Consider the following 22,745-nt stretch of genomic DNA (forward strand, 5'->3'; position numbering starts at 1 on the left):
TGGTAAATGTAACATTTCTAGGCTAATGAAGCCTAGGTTACAGTGGATATCTCTGGTGCTCCTAACACACTCAGACTGAATTGATTACAATTAATATTCAATATACATGAATAACAATAATAAGTATCTCTTTTACATTGTCATATTGCTAACAAATTGCAGATAAGGGCTTGTTGCAAGGTTCTGAGTTTCTCTTCTTCTATTTGTATTATTTTAGATCCCCCAAGCTCATAACTCAGCTATGATCCCTGAGAAAATTCTACACTCTGATATGCAGCCATACACAGGAAACCCAAGAAGATTTTCTCCAGCGAGAGGGAAATAAATGGAGGTCTTTTGTTTTATTGAAATAGGGCACCAGTTTGCAAATGTGCGTTTAATCTACTATATATTTGAGAGAGTTTGCCCGTCTGTCTGTTCAGGAATTTCTCCTAGATGGTAAGAGCTTGAACACCAGATTTGGTATGCAGCTTCCTCTTATCATAACTTAAAGTGAAGTAAGGGGCTGGTTGTGCCAGGAAAATGGGCTATGCCTGGGATGTGATTGCTTCACATAAAAACATGCGGAGAAAAGACAGAATCCCATATGAAGAGAGTTTTAAAAGAGGTGGACTTTTCAGCTTAAAAAAGAGGAGACTAAGGAGGGGTATGATAGAGGTCTATAAAATCATGACTGGTATGGAAAAAGTGAAATAAGGAAAAATTATTTACTTATTCTCACAATATAAAAACTAGGAGTCACCAAATGAAATTAATATGCAGCAGGTTTAAAACAAACAAAAGGAAGTTTTTCTTCACTCAGCGTACAGTCAACCTGTGGAAATCCTTGCCAGAGAATGCGGTGAAAGCTAGAACTTTATCAGGGTTCAAAAAAGAGCTGGATAGATTCATGGAGATTAGGTCCATCAATGGCTAGGATGGGTAGGAATGGTATCCCTCGCTTCTATTTCTCTGGAGATGGATGACGGGAGGGATTAGGTGAGTATTACCTATTGTGATCCCTCCCTCTGGAGCATCTGGTATTGGCTACAGTCATCAGACAGGATTCTGAGCTAGATGGACCTTTGGTCTGACACAGTATAGCCATTCTTATATTCTTATGTTCTTAATCACCAGACAGGTGAAAGTGGCCGGGTGGGAGTGGGACCCTCCCCCCATCTGGGACTGTCCTAGCCCTGAGCCTCTAAGCTACCCCAGGCACCCATTAGGGAGGGTGGGATGGGGGCTGAAGCTTCCCCCTTCCCTGGATTCATATGGGGGCATTACTGGATGTTCCCCTTCATCAGGAAGCAAAGGGAAAGTACACAGTTTGCTGCATTCCTCACTCTGCCTGGGGAGCTCGGGGAGCAGATGAACCAGGACCTGTCCCAATCAGGGGACATGCAACACTCCCCTGGCCCACTAGTGCTGCAGCAGCCATGGAGAAGTGCTTCACACAAGGAATAGTCCTTTCTCCCCAGGGCAGCCTACATACTGAACCCCTTATCTGCAGTCCCACCCCAGAGTAATGATTTAAATGAAGTATGCACATTTCCATTTTATGTTTAAAAAACCAAAAGTTAATTGAGTTAAGGACCTGAGCAACACCAGTTAACTAAAAGATTTATCAAATATACTAGAATTGCAGTGTTAGGGGAATCTCATCAAGGCTGTACAATTAGTCATAGGTGATAACAATTCCAACATACATCTTGTCATTAAGCAGGCAGAACACTTGAAATGTTAAATTGTGGAAGCATTCAAAGGTAAGCAATTTAATTGCAGTTACAGTAATTAGTAGCTAAATTTAAGAGTCCTTACAAATACTATACCATAAACTTTCGCATGATTTAAAGTGGGTTTAGCTTTGAGGTTTCCATTAGGAAGTCATCTGGAAAAAAATCAATGTAAGCCCTAGGTTGATGGGCCATTACTGCAGATCCAAGTACATTTATTAGTAAGACTAAATACAGCCATAGATGTATTCTGTATAAGACCATGGGTCCTTTCAAGGAACTGACAATTAGAAGGCAAATCTTATCCTACATCCATGAAAGCAGAGGTCTTTTGCTACTGGCCCCATTGCATAGAGGAACCTTGCCCAGTTATGTGTAGGATAACCACAGATTTGCATTTTTATATACAGAACTTGCACCTCAATTTAAAATACTTTTACTGCACTGCTTAAACTCTAGTAATCTTGCACAGAATTAACTCATCAGTATAGATAAGCTCCCTCATTAAAAGCCCTCTGAAAAACAAATATAATTAAGAAAATGAGATGGAACTCAGATGTTCAGGTTTACCTCCCTAAAAATCTCTTAATCCAATTTCATTTTTAAATAGTTCCAAGTTCTTGTTGTTTTTTTTACTGTAGTCTAAAAGTGCTACCTGAATTTTTTTTAATGTGAAATAAGCATCTCAAAGTCTCTGCATTTCCCTTCACCCTCATTTTAGCACTTTCTAGTATCTAAACATAATTTAACTTAGGCTTTGAATGTAAATTACAGACCATACAATTATTTGCAATTTGGAACAAGATGGGAGCTTTTGGGTACTGTATGTACCTGCAGTATAAAGTACAATCTAATTGTTTGTCTCAATTTCTGACAATTACAGTTAGTTGCCATAAAATGCAAAGGAACATCAGTTATTTATTATCTTGAGAAGCTGTACTGTACCTACAATGTGATATTTTTATCTTGTCTTACCTTTCTCCACACTGTCAAGTAATTTGCTTCTCCTGGGAGCTTTCCACGTAACCATGATGTATCTCATTTCCCTTTCAATTAAATGGTAAATTAATAAAGTAATATTTAATGGATTGTTAGCAGAGATGCATCAAATCTAGAATGTAGTATTATGTATACCTATACCAGTAACTGATAGGAAGCGCATCATTCTTACGACTATTTAAATTCCTAATTATCTGCTTAGGATAAATGGTATATAGGAAATTATTAGAAAGGGGGCAATGCATAGTTACATATCTGAAAAATCCAGAATGGATTTTCTTACTCTTACTTCTGTTGCTTTGGATCCTGATGGTGATACCTTTGTGATACTTAATAGTACTGAATGCTATGAGCAGTGCTGTGCAACAGAGTTTGTCTAACCAGCAGGCTGTATGTAGGCTTAGCCTACAAGAGCTAGTCTGAATGCAGGTAATGGTAGCAGAACCAAAGCTTCAAGTGGGGCTCATAAGCAAATTACTGACCCAGAGACTGTGCCAGTCTTGTAGAACCTGCACTGAAACCCATGCTGTGATGTGTTTACTATTATTGTTGACCACAGTAGTTGGATTCAAGCTTTTCTTTCTTCCCTCAGGGTGCTAAGGCAGGCTCCTGCCTCTCCTGGCACCGCAGACCCGGCTGCGCCTCAGAAGGAGCTATTAGCAGGTTTCCAGCCAAAGTGAGTGTGGAGCAAATGCTTTGGGGGCAGGAACCATGCATTGAGCTCTGAGTACTTACCCCACCCTCCACCTAGGAGCCACGCAGGTAGCCTGCCTTAACACCCCATTGGTCACCTGATCACCCTGAGTACCGAGACCCAGTGTGTGACATTCCACAACCCAATACTGGATCACAACCCATAGTTTGGAAATCATCGTGCTAAACCGTAGATATATTTTTTGTATGTAAAATACTCTCCTCAGGAATGCAAATGTAGTTCCTCTTAAAATTGTCCAACAGTATCACTGATTATCAGCCCGAACCAAAATCTGCTTCCATTGAAGCCATGGCAAAACTACAATGAGCACAACATGGGGCTATTGCTTTCAATGGATTTAGAAGCAGGATTGGCCCAGAGCTTGGAGCCTCTAATTCCAAATGAGTTGCTGAAACTTTTCTTCAGGAACGGAGTGGCATGAACGAAAATATAGAGTGTAGGAAGTGTAAACATGAAGCCTACAACCAGATTATGCTACTAACTTCTACTTTATTATAAAGTCACACATACACAGAATGAATTTCTATATTTCATAACATTAGATCCACCAATATTTGATTTCTACATCAATGTCTTCATTTTTCGAGTGAACTCTTTACAGTGTATTTGTACAGTGTTCATTATTTTTTTAGAAAATCCAAAAATATGTACTAACTTCTGAGAGAGGATTAGTTAAATTTATGCTTGAGAAATGAGAAGGACTGTAATATCTGGCAGAATTAATTATTTTAGCATAAGAAATAGATGGCTGGTAAAGCTCGGTGAATAATTTGTAGTGAATGATCATTAAGGCTTTTTCTGACTGAAGACAATTAAATGATTTCTTAAATGTATTTGATTTTTAAATAATTTGCCAAATAGTTTGGACTAATTATGTTCTGTAAATTGTTCAAAAGCAGGTAGCTATTTGCATTTCTTCAGGCTGTGTTGGTTGATTTTGACTGAACAAAGTTACCTGCTTCAGTTCTGCTCCCTTCTTGGATTTAATATCACTTTCAGAATCAGGTTTCCAGTGTGAATTCTTTCCTTCTTCTTCGAGTGGCTGCTCATGTACATTTGAATTAGGTGTGCGCACCGCGTGCACCGCGTCTTCCGGAGCGTTTTCCCTAGCGGTACCCGTAGCGCCGGCAGGGCGCCCCCTGGAGTGGCGCCGCCATGGCGGGGCATAAGTACCCCTGCCGGCGCTGCCCCACCTCAGTTCCTTCTTACCGCCTGTGACGGTCGTTGGAGCGGGTCTCTCTCTTAGATCAGTTAATGATAGAAATGTAGCCGTTAATGGTTCCCATTTCTCTTAGCATTGTAAATAGTTCAATTAGTTATGTAGTTAGTGATCCTTTGTTTTGTCCCTTCTCCCCCTTTGGGGGTGAGGAATGGCAGGGCCGCAAGGCTTTAAGGCGTGCACTGTCTGCACAAAGTTCATGCCCAAAGGAGACCCTCACGACAGTTGTCTGAAGTGTCTGGGTGAGGGCCATCTTACAGACGCATGTAAGATCTGCAAGTCTTTTAAGCCACGCACTAAGAGAGAGAGAGTCTCTTGTCTAAAACTCCTCCTCATGGAGGCGGCTTTACAGCCGGCACCGGCTGGGCACTCTGCGGTACACAGTGCATTGGCGTCTACGCGAGATGCTCCGTCCCAAGGCCAGACCTCGGCGTTGAGGGCCCGGCACCGGTCTCACTCTCTGGCACTGAAGAGGTAGAGAAAGTCTAGCGGGAGGTCTCCGAGCCGGAAATCCAGGTTGGCCCTGCACCGTGGTGCTAACTCACCGGTGCATACATCTTCATCCTCTACGGTGCGGCGTAAGTGAGCGGGACGTCCGCCCAGTCCATGGCAATTACCCTCACACCGCCCTTCCACGCCGGACAACTTTGAGGCAGCACAGGCCCTCATTAGCCTCACTACCTTCCCTCCATCATCGGTTGAAGTGGAAGGGTCGAGGTCACCTACGCCACAGGCCGTGTTGGCTCTGGCTTCGCCTTTGCACCGGCATGATCGGCCATCTCAGGCCACTTATGCAGCGGGACCATCCCCGGTGGGACCGGTACCGCTTGCCTCCTCACCGGTGCCGGTATCGACGCAGGCCTCCAAGCCTCACCCGGCACCCAACTGGTCTCAGCTTTCCATGGTGCTGGGACCTCTTCCTGTCCTCCCGTTGGCCGCCCCGATGCCGTAACACTCTAGCCTTGTGGCAACGTCTACGGCACCGTCATCGTCAATGCTGGCACTGAGCAGCTTCCTAGAGGTGCCATTCCAGTCGTCGGCACCGGGCCCTTCAGCATCAGCCTCTTCAGCACCGATGCAAGTCTTGGCACCTTCGCAAGCACCGGCATCGACCATGTGGATCTTGCCAGTATCTCAGTCGATGGTGACGTCGGTTTCTTCAAGGTTCATCTCGCAACCGATACCGGCTTCGGCAGTGCTGTCGTGCTCCATGTCGGCACTGCGACAGGCACTGGGACTGGGCCTCCCGGTGCCATGACTGGCTCAACCCCGGGCACCGAGGCTCGACCCTTCGGCAACAACACCACTCTCGGCACCGGGACCAGTTCCCCTGGTGCTGCAACAGCCCCCGGTGCTGCAACATCCATCAGCTCCCCCGGTGCTGCAACAGCCACCTGTTCCCCCGGTACCACAACAGGCACTGCTAACGGCACCGGCACCAGGACCAATCTTCCTGGTGCCGGCTCACCCCCACCGAGCTCACGCTGGCAAACCCAAGTCCATGGCCAGGTTTGCCCCTCCATCGGTTACGGGACATTCCTCATCTGTGCCTCCCTGGCCGGAGTCTGATTACTTGTCGGACTCTGATGCAGCATCGTTCTGGTCGGAGTCCTCCAGAGCTTCTTCGTCTCATAGATCCCGCTCCCGGCACCGACGTGATCGTCCACAGGTGCAGCAGACTTGGCCGCTTCAGCCACTTAATAAAACCGTAGCAAAAATTACCAATGCCCCGTGGCAAACACCGGTGACCCTGACCCCTACCTTAAAAGGAGTTGAGAGGGGCTACTACGTTCCCCAGTTGGGGCATGAGCACCTGTACTCCTAGCCTGTCCCGGGGTCCTTGGTTGTTCAGGCTGCAGCCCAAAGGGAGAAGCTCCCCCAGCCGGGGCCGTGCCCGAAAGCTAGGGAGCCCAAATGTCTTGACCTGATAGGCCGGAAGGTGTACGCCACCGGTGGGGTGCAACTCCGCATCACTGATCAGCAGGTGATGCTGAGTCGCTATGCTTTTAATACATGGCAGGCTGTGGATAAGTTTAAGGACAAGCTGCCTGCCGAGTCCCATCAGGAGTTTGCGGCCATGACCTCTGAGGGTAAAGCCATCGCCCGTACAGCCCTTCAGGCTTCCCTGTACGCTGTCGACTCTGCAGCCTGCACCATGGCATCAGGTGTGGTTATGCGCTGTGGTGCCTGGCTGCAGGTGTCTGTAATACCTCCTGATGTCCAGTCTACTATCCAGGATCTGCCTTTTGACGGCAAGGCATTATTTTCGGAGCACACGGACTTGAGGCTCCATACGCTCAAGGACACAAGGTCTACCCTTCGGTCCTTGGGGATCCACAAACTGGCTCCTCAGCATCGTCAGCTGCCCTACAGGCAGCAAGGGAGACCGCAGTCCCAGGTCCCCTGTGGGGATTACTGGAGACACCGTCCTCATCCTCTCGGTGGGGATTCGGGAGTGGTTGCGAGCCCCTCATCCACAAGGGGTCGTAGACGTCGTCTGAGAGGGGACAACCCCCATGGGGTTGGTCAAGGCCCCTCCCAGCAGCATAAGCACCAATTTTGATGGGCTCCCAGAGAGTTGCACACCAGTCTCCCACCCTGGCCCCCCGTTTGGGGCCAGGTTATCCCGGTTTGCTCAGGCCTGGGCAGAAATCATGACCGACGCCTGGGTCCTAAACATAGTCATGAGTAGCTATACCATCCCCTTTTTGGGCCCGCCCCCTTCCAACCCGCCCTCCCCGTCCCTTTTCAGGGACACCTCTCATGAAGGCACGCTCCGCCAGAAGTACTGGCGCTCCTCCAAAATGAGCTGTGGAAAGGGTCCCTTTCTATCTGGAGGGCAAGGGGTTTTACTCCCGATATTTCATTGTCCCGAAACCCAGGGGCGGGATCCGTCCCATCTTAGATCTCAGGGACCTCAACAAGACGGTCATGAAATCCAAATTCAGAATGGCAACCCTGGCTTCTGTCATCCCGGTCCTACAGTTAGGAGACTGGTACGCAACTCTCGATCTCAGGGATGCTTACTTCCATGTGGCGATAAGACCCAGCCACAGGAGGTTCCTCCGTTTCAATGTGTCCTGATGCCACTTCCACTTTATAGTGCTCCCATTTGGCCTTTCAATGGCACAATGGGTCTTTACAAAATGCATGGCAGTCGTAGCGGTGTTCCTCCACAAAAGAGGGGTACACGTATTTCCATACCTGGACAACTGGCTAATTCGTGGTCATTCCTACAAACAAGTGGAGACCCGTGCGTCCCTCACGAGGGCCCTCTTCGTAAGGCTGGGACTCATGCTAAACGAGGAAAAGTCATCGCTGACTCCCTCTCAGTACCTCGAATTCGTGGGTGCCCTCTTGGACACCAGAGTCGCTAGGGCATTTCTCCCCAGACCCAGGTTCCTGTCCATAGCGGAGCTGGTCTCCGAATTGACCCGGTCTCCGATCACGACCACCCGGGTCTGCTTAAGGTTACTGGGGCACATGGCAGCATGTACGTATGTGGTATGCCATGCTCAAATGAGGCTCAGGCCTCTGCAGACCTGGTTGGCAAAGGCATTCAACCAATCCAGGGGTCTCTGGGACACGGTTCTCACAGTGCCTCCGGAGGTAATAGCCTCCTTACAATGGTGGACTCAGGAGGCTGTGGTGTGCAGCAGGATCCCCTTCACTGTACCTCCCCCCTCGCTCACTCTGGTCACAGATGCCTTGGACCTGGGTTGGGGAGCGCACCTGGGGTGCCACAGGACCCAGGGTCTTTGGTCCCCTGCAGAGCGGGCTCTGCACATAAATGTCCGGGAGCTCAGGGCAGTCAAGAGAGCGTGCGAGACTTCCAGTAGAAGCTCTCTCACCGCTCTGTCCTGGTCCACCTGGACAACACGGCAGCTGTTTTTTACATCAGCAGGCAGGGGGGAGCCTGGTTGCCTCCCCTCTGCCATGAGGCTCTGTACCTCTGGGACCTGTGCATAGAGCATGACATAGTTTTGCAGGCAGAGTACCTGCCGGGGTGCAAAAACCTGCTGGCCGATGCTCTGAGGAGGTCCTTCGGAGCCCACGAGTGGTCTCTCAAGGACACGGCCCTTCGTCAGATCTTCCGCAGGTGGGGCTATCCCCTACCAGACCTGTTTGCCTCGGCACGCAATACCAACTGTCAGAGTTACTGCTCCCTGTTGGGGAACACTCCTGGGGGGATGCCATGACGGTCACGTGGCCGGCGGGCATCCTTTATGCTTTCCCTCCGTTTCCCCTAATTCCCAGAGTTCTGACCAGGGTCAAGACCTTCAGGTCCACAGTCCTCCTGATAGCCCCCAGGTGGCCCAGACAATTCTGGTTCCCTATACTGGTGGACATGCTCAGCGAGGAGCCTGTGATGCTCCCGCCAGATCGGGATCTCCTGACACAACCTTGGGACGGGGGGACCATGGTTCACCCGAATCTCAGGTCTCTCCACCTAACAGCCTGGTTTATCTGTGATTGACCCAACCGGAAAGGGAATGTTCCCAGGAGGTACTGATGGTGCTCCTAAGTAGTAGGAAGCTGTCTACCAGGCGGTCGTACACAGCCAAGTGATGCCGCTTCTCGTCTTGGGTGTCTAGAAGGGGAGTGCACCCGTCCTGTCCCATCCATTCTGGACTACCTTTTTGAACTTAGGGCCGGTAGCCTCTACCTCCTCTATCAAAGTTCATGTGGCATCTCTCTCCGCCTTCCATGTTGGTTTGGCAGGAATTTCTGTTTTCTAACCCTGTGGTTAAAAGGTTCTTCAAGGGTTTGGATAAGTTCTATCCCTCGGTCAGACCCCCTCTCCCCGCTTGGGACCTTAACCTAGTTTTGTTTAGACTTATAGAATCATAGAATCATAGAATAATAGGACTGGAAGGGACCTCGAGAGGTCATCGAGTCCAGCCCCCCGCCCTCAAGGCAGGATCAAGCTCCATCTACACCATCCCTGACAGATGTCTATCTAACCTGTTCTTAAATATCTGCAGAGAGGGAGATTCCACCACCTCCCTTGGCAATTTATTCCAATATTTGACCACCCTGACAGTTAGGAATTTTTTCCTAATGTCCAATCTAAACCTCCCCTGCTGCACTTTAAGCCCATTACTCCTTGTCCTGTCCTCAGAAACCAAGAGGAACAAATTTTCACCTTCCTCCTTGTGACACCCTTTTAGATATTTGAAAACCGCTATCATGTCCCCCCTTAATCTTCTTTTTTCCAAACTAAACAAGCCCAGTTCATGAAGCCTGGCTTCATAGGTCATGTTCTCTAAACCTTTAATCATTCTTGTCGCTCTTCTCTGTACCCTTTCCAATTTCTCCACATCTTTCTTGAAATGTGGCGCCCAGAACTGGACACAGTACTCCAGCTGAGGCCTAACTAGTGCAGAGTAGAGCGGCAGAATGACTTCATGAGTTTTGCTTACAACACACCTGTTGATACAACCTAGAATCATATTTGCTTTTTTTGCAACAGCATCACACTGTTGGCTCATATTCAACTTGTGGTCCACTATGACCCCTAGATCCCTTTCCGCCATGCTCCTTCCTAGACAGTCGCTTCCCATCTTGTATGTATGGAACTGATTGTTCCTTCCTAAGTGGAGCACTTTGCATTTCTCTTTATTAAACTTCATCCTGTTTACCTCTGACCATTTCTCTAACTTGCTAAGGTCATTTTGAATTATGTCCCTATCCTCCAAAGAAGTTGCAACCCCACCCAGTTTGGTATCATCTGCAAACTTAATAAGCGTACTCTCTATCCCAATATCTACATCATTGATGAAGATATTGAACAGTACGGGTCCCAAAACAGACCCTTGAGGGACTCCACTTGTTATCCCTTTCCAGCAGGATTTAGAACCATTAACAACAACTCTCTGACTACGGTTATCCAGCCAATTATGCACCCACCTTATCGTGGCCCTATCTAAGTTATATTTGCCTAGTTTATCAATAAGAATATCATGCGAGACCGTATCAAATGCCTTACTAAAGTCTAGGTATATGACATCCACCGCTTCTCCCTTATCCACAAGGCTCGTTATCTTATCAAAGAAAGCTATCAGATTAGTTTGGCATGACTTGTTCTTCACAAACCCATGCTGGCTATTCCCTATCACTTTATTACCTTCCAAGTGTTTGCATATGATTTCCTTAATTACCTGCTCCATTATCTTCCCTGGGACAGACGTTAACTGACCGGTCTGTAGTTTCTGTGTTTGCTTGGTTGAATAAATTTGTTTGGTTTGTTCAACTTTTGTGGACTTCTCTTTCTGAGTGCTCCGACCCCTACTCCTTCAAGTGGGGTTGGCTTGGAAGTCACCTAATTCGAATGGACATGAGCAACCACTCGAAGAAGAAAAGAATGGTTACTTACCTGTAACTGTTGTTCTTCGAGATGTATTGCTCATGTCCATTCGACTCCCCCCCTACCTCCTATTCTTCGGAGCGTACGGCAAGAAGGAACTGAGGTGGGGCAGCGCCGGCAGGGGTACTTATGCACCACCATGGCGGCGCCACTCCAGGGGGCGCCCTGCCGGCACTACGGGTACCGCTAAGGAAAATGCTCCGGAAGATGCAGTGCACGTGGTGCGCACACCTAATTCGAATGGACATGAGCAACTCATCTCAAAGAACAACAGTTACAGGTAAAACAAAATACAGGACTATGTAACACTTTAAAGACTAACAAGATGGTTTATTAGGTGATGAGCTTTCATGGGCCAGATCCACTTCCTCAGATCAAATAGTGGAAGAAAATTGTCACAACCATATGTACCAAAGGATACAATTAAAAAAAATGAACACATATGAAAAGGACAAATCAAATTTCAGAACAGAAGGGGTATGGGGGGGGGAAGGTAAATGTCTGTGAGCTAATGATATTAGAGGTGATAATTGGGGAAGCTATCTTTGTAATGGGTAAGATAATTAGATTGTTTATTCAGACTCACGTGTAAGGTGTCGAATTTAAGCATGAGGATTCTCTTTCAAGTGCAGTCTTAAAAGGCTTTTGAAGCAGGATGCAGGTAATTAAGTCATTGAGACAATGTCCTTTCTGGTTGAAATGGCAAGAAACTGTTTTTTCTTTGTGATCCTGTCTAATATCTGTTTTGTGGGCATTGATCCTTTAGTGAAGCATCTGAGACGTTTGTCCAATGTACATAGCAGACAGACACTTTCGGCAACGGGGTTTGTTGCAAGGGAAGGTACCAGGGTTGGTATTAGTGTAGTATGTCCTGTGGTTGTTGGTAAAAATCATCTTGAGGTTAGGTGGTTGTCTATAGAGGTATAGTTCGAACTAGCGGGGTAATGTAGGCATACCGCACTTGCAAATGAAGCCCGGGATTTGAATTTCCCGGGCTTCATTTGCATAAGCGGGGAGCCGCCATTTTTAAAACCCCGCTGGTTCGAACCCCATGCAGCGCGGCTACATGGGGCACGAACTAGGTAGTTCGAACTAGGCTTCCTAGTTCGAACTACCGTTACTCCTCGTGAAATCAGGAGGGGGGTTAATCGGGGGTTTGCAGGAGAACTTCCAGCCCAAGGAGCCCGCAGAGCCACCCCAGTCCTCCCCATCCGGGGCTCATACCCCATTCCTCCCTCACCTCATTCTACTTACCCCTTCCTAGCCCCCCTTCCTGATGTACAAAATAAAAGACACGTGTGTTCAAAAATAGAAACTCTCTTTATTTAACAAAACTGGGGGGGGGGATTAACCTCTGGGGAGACTGGGAAAAGGAGGTGGAAGAGGGGAAGAGAGAGGGTGGGAGAGGGGAAGGGGAAACCTGGGAGGAGGTAACTGGAAGGGGGAAGCCAGGGGAAGAAGGAGGAGGGGAAGTATCAAACTATAGTACGCCATATCTTCAGTACTGTGTACTGATGTGATCTCCTCACCCCAGAAAAGATGTTTTGGCCTTGGAAAGTGTTCCGAAAACGGCAACTAAAATGATCAGGGGTTTGGAACAGGTCCCATATGAAGAGAAGCTAAAGAGACTGGGACTTTTCAGCTTAGAAAAGAGGAGACTGAGGGGGGAGATGATAGAGGTCTATAAAATCATGAGTGGTGTGGAGAGGACACCAAATGAAATGAATGGGTAGCAGGCTTCAAACTAATAAAAGAAAGTTCTTCTTCACAAAGCAAATAGTCAACCTGTGGAACTCCTTGCCACACGAGGCTGTGAAGGCTAGAACTATAACAGAGTTTAAAGAGAAGTTAGATAAAGTCATGGAGATTGGGTCCATGAAGTGGTATTAGCCAGGGGGCAGAAATGGTGTCCCTGGCCTCTGTTTGTAGAAGGCTGGAGATGGATGGCACGAGACAAATGGCTTGGTCATTGTCTTCGGTCCATCCCCTCCAGGGTAACTAGTTTTGGCCGCTGTCGGCAGACAGGCTACTGGGCTAGATGGACCTTTGGTCTGACACAGTACGGCCATTCTTATGTTCTTATGTTCTAAGCTCAGGGCTCAGGGTCAGGGGGGGTCTCACTGGACCACCTTGATTTTCATGCAAACCTGCTCCTGGGTTTGCATGTGGCCTTTGGTGGCCAGGCTGGCAGCTATCCTGCCTTAGACGGCCGTTTTCCTGTGCCTAGTGCAGAGGTCGTGGATGTTGGAGGCCTCCCCCCATACCTAGATGAGGTCCACAATCTCTGCACTAGACCAGGCGGGCGCCCACCTCTTGCGGCCCCAGGCAGGCTCCTGGGAGCTGCCAGCCTGGTCCGGGAAAGAGGTGGAGGGCTGGGTGGCAGCAGGTGGCTGGCTCGTGCCGTTCCAGGTTCAGGATCTGCTGGCTGGGTGCTGGCAGGCTAGCACCTGGCATGGGCACCGTAGCCAGAGCATGCCCCTTTAAGGGCTCCGGGGCCGGGAGGGTGGCAGAAGTGTTTCCCTTGGTGTGCCCAGAGTGGCCACCAGGGCAAGCTGGGAAGGGCTAGCTTCCTACTAGTTTGAATTGAGTGGCTACACAGCCCTTAATTCGAACTACTTAATTCGAACTAGGCGTTAGTCCTCATAGAATGAGGTTTACCTCGTTCGAATTAAGTGCTCCACTAGTTCGAATTAAGTTCGAATTAGCGGTTTGCATGTGTAGCCCCTATTAAAGTTAATTCAAACTAACGGCTGTTAGTTCGAATTAACTTTGTAGTGTAGACATACCCTTATAGAATTTGTATTATAATTGTGCCTAGAGGCCTCAACCAAAATCAGAACCCCTTTCTGTTAAGCCAGTGTATCTCAAAGTGATCCGTAAAACCTCTTTGAGAAATCTATGAATTGGCCACATTGGTGTGTTTACTTACCAGTGCCGCAGCTTGCAGCTCACATTGGCTCTGGGTTGTCGTTTGCAGCCAAGGGGAGCTGCAGGAAGTGGCGGCCCAGTCCACGCCATTTCCTGCAGCTCTCCTTGGCTGCAAATGACAAACCGGAGCCAATGGGAGCCATGAGGCTCCGGGGTGCCAAGTAAACACACCAGCACCGCCAGTTTGTAGGTTTCTCAAAGTGGTTTCATGGACCACTTTGAGAAACACTATTAGGCAATGTAAAAATGGAGTGCTGTGCACGGTGTACACAATTTTAAATAGTCCCTGACACCCACAAAATTTATAATCTGAATAGACTGTAACCCATACACCTTCTGGGTAGGGTGCACTGTCCCAGCTAGTGGCCCTTAAACCAGTTACAGAGAGAGAATAAGAAGTCTGTTCTACAGACTTAGCTAGTAACTTGCTGGATTTTAGCTCAGGCACTAAGCTAGAGGTTCCAAGTTCTATTCCTCCTGTCAGTGTTACACTTATACAAGTTACTTCACAACAGGCTAGTGAATCTGAAGTAGAACCTGAGTCTTCTGAATTGCTGTGCAATGCCCTACCTGCAGGCCTACATTGCTTCTTGTGGGAATTCACTGACATCTTTGGTGATATTCACCCGTGTCTCAGTGCTTCTATCGGTAGCACACAAGAATGCAAATACAAAGGTATTCTGAATACTGTTCATGAACCTGAACATCATGGACATGGCAGGAAGGACAGCGCAAAGTTCATGAGTATCTGCAGTCTATGGAAAGATGGATCTAAATTTAGGTCTGTAATAGCTTTGACATGCAAGGGTCACATATGTCATATGCATAAGAATGTTCTCATCGATTCCTTGCATTAAAGCTTAAAAAATTCATCCCTTACTTCATTCACGCATTATCCTTACACTTTTCCTAGTGTTGGGGGACCAATCCAGATTTTGTCTGTGCCACATTTGCATATGTTTGTGGAAATATCGAGCATTAGACATATCATGACCACCAGTATCCGGAGGATAAAATCGCTCATTAGCAGAACAGAAAGGAGTTAGCCTGAATATACAAACCTACAGCATAATCCATCTCCTTTCAGCATATGCACTTTCACTTATGATGTGACATCTCTGACAGGTGGATGTCAACTATTTAACCACACAATCAACTGTATCTGTGGGCCACCTGTCTATTTTGTATATTTATATACAAAATTCAGGTGTCAGAACAGTTGGGAAACCTATCCACATTTCTGCATTGTTCAGGAGAAAAAATGCATCTAAAGCTTTAATTAGGGCAACAGGCTGTCTGTCTCCTGTTCATGGTGGGGAAAGTGTTCTTTGTAACCTCTAGTCAAGCAATTCCTTCACCATGGCAGAGAGCTAAATACTGCCCTTGTGTGAATGGATGCAACTCAACCGACATCCCGATTGTGTCTGAAGGGGAGTCCTACTTAGGCAGTCACATGAGGATATATAGGGGTTCAATTCCAATAGTGGTTCCAGAGTGATTTTTCTGAATGCCATCTGGAAAAGCCCTCTGAAAGCAAAGGAGGCGCGGGGGGAAATGACAGTGATATTCCCCAGTGTACAATCTGAGCTGCCTCTCTGTGAGATCGGCCACTCCTGACCTTGCTTAAATGCACACTCTAGCATATAAATTACTCCCAGCTGAGTTATAAGAGTGCTTCCAACAAGCCACACCTGAATTATAATGTAGAGTTGACACCAGCAAATTCCCAGTGCCAGACACGTTGCTAGAAATGTGACTCTTGTACCACCCAGTTCTTTTCTTCTGGACAATACAAGCTCATAAAAAGTCTGTCATTTCATTAATAGAAAATTATATGCACAAATCCTGTTATACCAATTAAAAGTTCCCAAGAACTTCAATCCAAATACACTGGTTTAGATAAAACAAGTTATTAACTAGAGAAAGATAGATTTTAAGTAGTTACAAGTAATGAGGCATAAAAGTCAGAATTTGTTACAAAGAAATAAAAAGTAAAGTGCAAACTAATGCCAAATTTATCAAGCTAAGTGAATTCAAAGCAAAAATGTTTCTCTCACCATATACTTACAATAGTTTGCTGAATTTTTTCCCCAGCCAGAACTCCCACCCCAGTTCAATGTTGCTTTCTTTGTCTTTCAAATACTGTTGATGCTGTGAGTAAAGATATGGGAAGAGAGGAGATTTGTATCCTCTGTTGTCCCTTTTTCTGGAATTTCTCTGGGGCTACACGCGGCACGAGGAGTAACGGTAGTTCGGAATAGGAAGCCTAGTCCGAACTATCTAGTTCATGCCGCGTGTAGCCGCGGGGCACGGAGTCCAAACTAGCGGACATTTAAAAATGGCGGCGCCTGGCAACATGTAAATGAAGCCCGGGAAATTCAAATCCCCAGCTTTATTTGCAACTCCAGTTGACTACATTACCACCCTAGTTCGAACTAAGGTGGTAGTGTAGATATACCCACAGTTCTTGCCATCTGTAGTAATAGCTATATCTTGGAGGTCTACTCTAAGATTTGGGAGGTATCTGGTTCAAATAGGGCTTCATTCTCTGTGACAGTGGTTCTCAACCAGGATCCAGAGCCCACTGGAAGAGGGATGCTATTTTTGGAGGGCCTGCTCAGCAGAGTGCCATTAGACTTGCTGGGGTTCAGAGCAGAAAGATAAAACCTGTGACCTTGAGTTGATCCAGGGCTGATACCAATCCCTGAGCAACTTAGCTTTGCATGTCTACCTATGGCAGAGGGCCTAGGGCAGTTGTCCTGTTTTTCACCCTCTTATGTCAGCCCTGCATATAAAAGCAATTGTTGTGGCACAGATGGGCTATGGAGTTTTTATAGCATGTAGGGGTGGGGGGCTTAGAAAGAAAAAGGTTGAGAATCCCTGTTCTATGATACCCCCTTAAGATGTATCTAGCTCCTTCAGCTCACCACAAGGGAAGCTTGCTCCTGGTGACAGAAAGCTAAGAACTGTGGGAGGTTTTTACTGTTGACTCTGCATAAGAGCCATAGAATCACTGTAGGCCCTTGAGGTGTCAAATGCCTTAGGTTTGATGGCTGGATGCTTGTGCTCCTGTGAGACTACCTAAGCTCTGAGGAGAAAGTGTAATGTGGAAAATGATAATCCGACCAGTGGAGGGGGGAAAGGTCATTTAGGGCATGTATACAATAGGAAATTATTTTGAAATAACTTATTTTTGAAATAATAAGTCCCAAAATAATAATTTCAAAATTGTGTGTCTAGACTACGGGAAAGCCTCAAAATTAGTCCAGGGCAGGCTCTGTTAATGTGAACATGCTACCTCAACTTAGAGCCCCAGGAAGCACTGGGGGTAATTAGTTTGTATTATTCCGGAAAGTAGTTATTTCAAAATAGCGGCACTAGAGCATCCGCACTACCGCTATTTCAAAGTAACTATTTCAAATTTAGCATTATTCCTCGTAGAAAGCAGGAGTTATTATTTCAAAATAACCATCCTGTTATTTTGAAATAACAGGCTTGGTAACGTGGATGCTCTGCTTGTTATTTTGAAATAAGGGTAGTTATTTTGAAGTAACTCCCTAGTGTATACCAGGGCTTAGGGCTACTTCTGTGCCTAGAGGATGGTCTGAGGAAATCCAGTAGCTCTGGCCCATTAGAGGTGACACTGCTCCCCCAGGAGCCAGTGGTGAAGTAGGATTGAGAAGAAGATGTCCAGAGGAGTGGGGTTAGTCTGATCTTACAAAGTCCTGGTAAAGATTGCCAACTACATGCACACAGTTGGCATTGGATATTCAGTGATCTATAAGGCAGATTTGTCCTTTGGGCAGGTGGGGAAATCAGCAAAGCAGGTGTTACTGGTGGAAGGTTTAGAACCAGAGAAATAAGGGAGAAAAGACTCCTCCAGATGGCTGTCAATAGGAAAGTTCAGCTATAAGGGAAATTAAACCTTATTTACAGTTGAATCCAACAACTTTTGGCATGTAGCTGATTTTACAGACTTGTACTGCTGGGTAGTCATTGTGTAAGGATATTCAGTTTGTTGTATTTTTAAGCTACATCAGTGATGCCAGGATAGGTGTTGGGACCCTCTTTTTAATATTTGTATAAAAATAAAAGACCCTCCTCCGCAAATAAATAATCTGCTTGCTCTTTCCTGAGGTCACTTTAGAAGGCAAGATACGCAATCACATGTGGAATGTCTGGCATTATTCTATTTACTGCACTTCTGATGTCTCTATCAGGGTATCATGTGCATACTTCACTGTTGCTAAAGTATTTATCCTCCCTGTGAGGAAGATATTATTATCCCCATTTTACAGATGGGGAACTGAGACACAGAGAAAGCAAAGATCAGATTTTAAAGGTATTTAGGCACTGTGGCAAGGGTCCCTCTTTCCCTGGCAAGCATTTAGGCCAGCAGCCTTCCCCACTTTGCCAGGGGTTGGGCTTGTAGCCAGTTTCTGGGTAGGGAGCCCAGCCACTCCTTATGGGACTCCCTCCTCTGCTGCCTCTAGTACTCTAACTGTTAGTACTTTGCCTCTGTCTCTTGCTTTCTGTCTCTCCTTCTCTCCTCTCACTCTTTCTCCCTGCCCTCAAACGGGGGAGGCTTTTAAATGCCTCTGGCAGGCCTGAAGTGGAGTCGGCTGGGCCCAATCCACCTAGCCCAGCTCCCTGCCAGCTCCTCCTAATTGTCCTGCAACCATCCACCTCTAATTAACAGGCCTTTTACCCTTTTGGGGACACCTTTTACCAATTCTGTAGCAGCCCTCTGGCCTGACCTTGTCACAGCACCTAAAGCTGCATGTAGGCACCCAATGCGATTTTCAAAATGCCTATGCATCCAGCTTCCATTTACTTCAATGGGACTTATGTCCCTAGGCGTGCTTGAAAATCCCGCTAGACATTGATGTGCATCATTGGGTACCTAAATATCTTTTAAAAGCAGGCTTGCCAAAGCTCATCCAGGAAGCCTGTGGTAGAAAAGACATTGGTGCCCAGGTCTCCCAGTGCCAATGCTGGTGTCCAAACCACTGGACCATTTCCTCTTGATCACTGTCATTACCAGTCTTCAAACCTTATTCTGCAGTTCATAAGATGAATGGTCCCAGACCAAACCATATATCCATGTTCTTAGAGCCAATATTTTTACCTGTCAATGGCTAATATATATTTCTCATGCACCGTGTGAAAACTTTATTTTTGCCTCTGAACTAGCTAAGAAAGTCCAAAAATTTCATCACTGAGAATGACTTTAAGCAGTCTAGCAAATTAACTGGATCCTAAACTGAAAATGCTGCTCAGTTGAACAAAATAATTAATTCTCACTGTTTCAAACTAATGCTGAAGTCCTGCTGGTAGATATGATGACTCAGAATGCAATTATAAAAGAAATGCTTCTGTAAGAGTATTTCAAGGAGGTTGTATGTTAAATGTTTTCTTATACAAAGGAAAAACCCACAAAAGATTAGCCTAACATTCTTGGATTTACAATAACACAATCTAAGAGGATTTAGCTGTGTAAAAAGTGTCATCTAGTTTTGGATATAGAAACAGTTAATCTAATTTCCTCCTTTTTTAAAGGAAAATTACTTCTACTAAACATAGAAATGGGTCACAGAAGGGGGACTTTGATTTCAGATGTGGAGAGCATTTTCCCTCACAATTCTAACCTAAATGGGAGGGTTAGCATTTGTACGCCGATTTGACGGTTCAGATGTGTTAGTAATGATCCTCAGAAGATTTTGTCCAAAATGGTGAAAATATGTTGACATTATCTCATCTCTGGAGACTTTCAATCTTGCCCACAGGCCTCCCTGCCAGAACCGTCAGGCACTGAGCAGCCCCATGCTGCTCAAAGGAGCTGGGTGTTCTGGGTACCACTCTGTGTGGTGCATTGTAGGAGAAGTGAGGCTTTACATGCTGCCCTCAGCCCCAGCACAATCTCTCAGCTCCTATTGGCTGCCAACAAGAAACTGGCCAATGAGAGCTGAGAGACTGTGCAGGGGGTGAGACCAGTGCGTGAAGCCTCCCCTCAGTGTGTGGTCAGCCACTTTGATCCTGGGGGTCCTGGTGGGGGTGGGCCCCTAGCTAGGAGCCTCCTAAGTAAGTGCCTTTTGGCCAGAGCCTGCCTCTGGCACTCCAACCCCTCCCTGCCCCAGGTCATCACCCAAACTCTCTGTACCCTCCGCCATCAGGTCACAGCTTCCTCTTGGACCCTCCATTCCCTCCTACACCTCTCCCTAGACCAGAATCCCCTCCCGCACCCATACCTCCTCCTCTTTGACCCTGCAACCCCTTCTGCCACAAGTCACCATGCAAACTCTCTGGACACACACTCTGTCCCAGGTCACAACTCTCTCTCAGACCCTGAACCACAATCCCCTGATGCCAGTCATAACCCACTCCTTCACACAAACTCCCTTTGGGTATATCTACACTACCACCCTAGTTCGAATAAGGGTGGTAATGTAGGCAACCGGAGTTGCAAATGAAGCCCGGGATTTGAATTTCCCGGGCTTCATTTGCATGTTGCCTGGCGCCACCATTTTTAAATGTCTGCTAGTGCGGACTCCGTGCCGCACGGCTACACGCGGCACGGACTAGGTAGTTCGGTCTAGGCTTCCTAGTCCGAACTACCGTTACTCCTCGTGATACCTAGTCCGAAGCATAGTCCAAACTTCCTAGTCCGTGCCACGTGTAGCCGCACGTCACGGAGTCCGCACTAGCGGACATTTAAAAATGGCGGCGCCCGGCTTTATGCAAATGAAGCCCGGAAAATTCAAATCCCAGGCTTCATTTGCAACTCCGGTTGCCTGCATTACCACCCTAGTTCTAACTAGGGTGGTAGTGTAGACATACCCTTTCAGATCCCACACCCTTTTCTGCACCCGAATCCCCTAACACGAGCTCCTTTCTTCACTCAGCCTCCCGGAACAGTCCTTGCCCCCTCCATAGAAAAGTTCAGCCCTTGACTACTTACCAAAATCTTGGAGTGGTTCCCCATTAAAAATTATTGCCCACCTGGATCTAAACCCTCTTTCTTAATTTTTGTGTAACACAAAGAGATTCCAGAGTTATAGATCTGGGTTTGGGCCATCTCTAACTCAATATTTACAAATTAATCTTGAAAATTAGAAATAGTTTGAGTGTGCACAAGCATTAACTATGTACAAAAAAAGAGCTTTTTCTCAGGGGAAAAGGTAAGTTAACTTTGACAGACAAATTTACTCTCTCAGCAACAACAGAAAGAAAAAAAAGGAAATCAGTATTATGATTAAACTGCAAAGACAGCAAATTGCTATAAATCTAGTGAAATACAGGCTTTATATAGTAATAGATTATACACAGTAATTGTATACAGTTGGCAGAATGTGAATGTGACCTTTAACTGCAGATTGGAATTAGATTACCCCCCCCCCCCAAAAAAAATACTGGATTTGAATTCTTAGGAGAATCATCACCGCAGAACACCAACATTTGCTCATTCTTCATCCCTGATGTGACAGAGAATACCATCAGAAAGGCTTTGTCCAGACACCTACTTGTTTCATGATGTTCAGATGTGATGTGAACAATGTGTGGAATTGCACTGTAATCCTAGAAATAGGAAAAGTAGTCTACAAAACCTTGGTCAAGTCACTTAACCTCTCTGCGCTTAAGACATCAGTATTTTGGCGTACTAGAATCAGGAGAACTGTAGAAACTATTACAAATACTCAAAGTCTAGTGATTTAAATTGGGAAAATAGGTTCCCTGCATTTGTAGCTCTGAAAAAATACTCATTTTATTGTGGAATTTTCCTTAAGACAATTTTAGAAGTTTTTGCAGCTTTAAGTATAACACGTAAGCAAATGTTTTTCTCTGGAGCTACCATCATTTACATCAGATATGGCTCTCCCATCCACCCCCTCCCCCTGTGTTTTCAGTGGGAGCTGAGCGTATGGGTCTGAGTGCAGAATTTGGCCCATAGTCATTTTTCCTTGAGGACCTAATTGTGGCATTTTCCCACTGGCACAAATAGGCTGTGTCTACATTGGCGCGATCTTGCGCCAAAGCGGCCGCTTTTGCGCAAAAACATGCTGTGTGTCTACACTGGCGGGGAGTTCTTGCGCAAGAACACTGACGTTCTAATGTATGAAATCAGTGCTTCTTGTGCAAGAACTATGATGCTCCCGCTCAGGAATAAGCCCTCTAGAGCAACTGTTCTTGTGCAAGAGGCTAGTGTAGACAGGCAACATGAATTTCTTGCACAAGAAAGCCCGATGGCTAAAATGGCCATCGGAGCTTTCTTGCGCAAGAGAGCGTCTACACTGGCACAAATGTTCTTGTGCAAAAGCACATCTCTTGCACAAAGGCACGTGCCAGTGTAGACACTCTCTTGCGCAAATACTTTAACACAAGAACTCTTGCATTAAAGAGTATTTGCGCAAGATCATGCCAATGTAGACGTAGCCACAGAGTACAGGAAAAAGTTGCCCACCCCCTGAAAGACTTGGGGGGAAGGATTGTGCTTCAGGTACTATACCCGCTCTCATTGATGGTATTGAAGGCATATGAGTAGGGGATGGTGCCAAGGCACCTCCTTCTCTTCCACTTAAGGGTGCTGCAAAGGAACAGAGTCCTGGCCACTCTTCCAATGAACATAGAGGCTGAAACTGTGGGTAGGCCATGCATGAAGTCTTCCTGCAGGATTCAGATACTGATAGATGTTTAAAGCCAGAAAAGAACCCTTATAATGCTAGACCAACCTCCTGCATAAAATAGGCAATAGACTTTCACCAAGTGATTCTTGCATTAAGCCTATTCAATTCTGGCTAAGCTAAG

The sequence above is a fragment of the Pelodiscus sinensis genome, chromosome 14, assembly GCF_052426305.1.
Source record: "Pelodiscus sinensis isolate ZL-2025 chromosome 14, ASM5242630v1, whole genome shotgun sequence".
In the NCBI taxonomy this organism is placed as follows: Eukaryota; Metazoa; Chordata; order Testudines; family Trionychidae; genus Pelodiscus; species Pelodiscus sinensis.